The sequence below is a fragment of the Lolium rigidum genome, chromosome 3 (genome assembly GCF_022539505.1).
Source record: "Lolium rigidum isolate FL_2022 chromosome 3, APGP_CSIRO_Lrig_0.1, whole genome shotgun sequence".
Lineage (NCBI taxonomy): Eukaryota > Viridiplantae > Streptophyta > Magnoliopsida > Poales > Poaceae > Lolium > Lolium rigidum.
Genome location: NC_061510.1, coordinates 166594745 through 166597895, shown reverse-complemented (window position 1 = coordinate 166597895; position 3151 = coordinate 166594745).

Below are 3151 nucleotides of genomic sequence, written 5' to 3'. Positions count from 1 at the left end.
TGTTGACTATGTTGTCAAACACATTCTTTTCAATGTGCATTGAATCCAAGTTGTGTCTCACTAGCAAAAATTTCCAATATTCTAGTTGGAAAAAGATGCTCCTCTTCTTAAAAGTTGATTCAACAAGTGTGTACTTCCTCTTTATTCTCCAAATCCTCATCCCCTTCTCCTCTTTTCCTTTTCTTCCTTCCACTCCTCTTTGCTTCCGTAGTTTTCCATATGCAGCTTGGATATCCATTGTCATAGCAGAAATTTCTTCCCCGTTGGTCTGTACTGGAGGATCCCTGAGATCAGTAGTACCATCAAAAGATTCCTCATCTCTTCTGAATGCATGTTCCCTTGGCAAGAACCTTCTGTGACCTAAGAAACATGCTTTGTGCCCATGCTTCAACCTTCTAGAGCAAGTTCCTAAGAGGCAATGAGAACAGACAACAATACTTTCTCCACTCAATATTCCACGTCCCAGCCTAGCCACTAATGGTCCAGAGAAGTGCAAAGATAGACTCTAAACTTTTTTCCAAAATGAGCATCATGTACAAGAACACCATGGTGCCACAACTCCCGTAGCTCATCAATTACAAGTTGCGGTATACATCAATGTCTTTCCCCGGTGATCTCCTTCCCGGTATAATGACAGTACAATAAGAAGTTCGTTTCCTTCATGCAAATCCAGGGAGGGAAGTTGTATGGGATCAGAATTATGGGCCAGATGCTATATGACAAGTTCATATTCCTGAACGGGTTGAATCCATCTGTAGCTAGTCCAAATCTGATGTTCCTTGGTTCTTTGCTGAACGACCTGTACTCGCCGTCAAAGTTCTTCCAAGTAGGTGAATCAGCTGGATGCCTCATTACTTCATCTTTGGTTCTCCCATCATTGTGCCAACTCATCAGAGCTGCTGTTTTGTTAGATATGAACAGCCTCCTGACTCTTTTTTTCAGTGGGAAATGTCTGATAACTTTCCTTGCAACCCTACTGATTCTCTTCCCACCTACTACACTTCTCTCGCCTTCCATCTCGCTTGTTTTGCAAACCGGGCAGACATTGGCATTTGCATGGATTCCTCTCGAAAATTATGCAGCCATTGAAACATACATCATAAGTATCATATGCAAGACCAACTCCTCTCGATGTACCGCTTTGCTTCATGAAATTTCTTCGGCAAAGAATGTCCTTCGTGTAGTGCTTCCTCGAACAAGTGTCAAGCATATCTTCAAATGCAGCATTTGTCATTCCCCCGACATTTTTAATATTGAGCAATCTTACTAAAAACCGCAGCTTAGAAAATTTCTTGCATCCTGGGTACAACCGCTGGCCACCATCATTGACTAATCTCTTGTATGATTCGACATCTTCATCTTCACTATCATCTTCACCGCCTTCTTCTTTTCTCGAATGCAATGTACTTCTATTGTACATGTCAAACCCATCTAACAATAGCTGGTCAATCTCATCTCTAGCATTACTAGTATCTTCTCGAGAGCTAGAGTGTGTGTCGAGATCATTGTTAACAACTCGGTTCACCATGAAACAACCAGGTTTTATATCCAGGCATGAATCCAAAGATAGACTAGATGATCATTCACAATGTCTACATCATACCATAACCTGTTACCACAATTTTTGCATGGACAAAGTAGCTTCCTATCTTGATCTTCATTTCTTAGAGCAAATTTCAAGAACAAGGAGACTCCGACCGCATACTCATCTGAAGTCCTTGAAGCTTCCATCCAACTCTTATCCATTATTACTGTTTTTTAGTAAAACTTTGAGTTCAAATATAATCCAGAAATGAACTAAGCCATCTTATACTAATTGAGACATTGCAGTAATCCAGTAACCAAGCAAACAATCACAAGGGACCAAGTACTAGAGCAATAGAGCAATGCAGTAACTATGATTTGCAGTAATGCAGTAACCAGTACTAGAGCAATGCAGTAACCAGTACTAGAGCAATGTAGTAACCAAGCAAACAAACAATCAATTTAGCAATGCAGTAACCAGTACTAGAGCAATGCAGTAACCAAGCAAACAAACAATCAATTTAGCAATGCAGTAACCAGTACTAGAGCAATGCAGTAACCTTTCCAATGCAGTAACCAAGTAATTTGTAGGAGGAGGTTCGATTCACCACATACCAGACGAACTCGCCTCCGTGTTGTTTGAGTTCGTGAATCGACGGAGAAAGGACCGCCCGGATCAACTTTAGCTTGGACTCCACTAGGATTCACCATGGCCTGGACTCCACTAGGATCCACCATGGCTTCTGGAGGGTCGCCGTCAGCACGCGGATCCTCAGGTTGGCGTCGCCTGCGAAACCTCAGATTGCCGGTCGCCACGCAGTAATCCGCAACCCTAATCGGTGGAGGAGGGTCGAGGTGGAGGAGATCTAGCGGAGGTGGAGGAGGGCGACGGTGAAGGAGATCTAGATCGGTGGAGGTGGAGGAGGGCCGAGGTGGAGGAGATCTAGTGGAGGTGTAGGAGGACGGTGGCGAAGGAGGAGGGCCGAAGTGGAGGAGATCTAGCGGAGGTGGAGGAGGGCGGTGGCGAAGGACGGCGGAGGTGGAGGAGGGCGACGGCGAAGGACGGCGGCGGCGGAGGAGGAGGGCGACGGCGGCGGAGAGCAGCGGCGGCGGAGGAGGGCGGCGGCGGCGGAGAGCAGCGGCGACGGCGGAAATCGAGAGAGAAAAAACGCGAAGGAAATCGAGAGAGAAAAAACGCGAAGGTAAAACGTTTTGAGTTCGGTGGAAGGACCTTGTTGTAAAACTGAGTTCGGTGGAAGGACCTTGTTGTAAAACGTTTTGAGTTGCTGGTTTAAACCTCAGGTTGGCTTCTGTGAAAAAAACACCATTTGCCTTCTATAAAAATGTTAAGGAAATCCCCATTTGGCTAAACATGTTAAGCAAAGTTTAAAACATTTAAGCATGTTTAAAAAAAATTGAATGCAAGGGAATCCTGATTATCTGACCAACCAAGGGAATCAGTACTGCATTAGTAGTTCATCCAATTATCTGACCAACAAGTACAAGATCAATTCTACATCTTGTTCATCCCACAGGTGAGCAAGCATTTATAGAAGATAAATAAGCAAAGAGCAGTAGAAGCAACAAGTACAAGATCAATTCTACATCTTGTTCAAAAAGACCAACA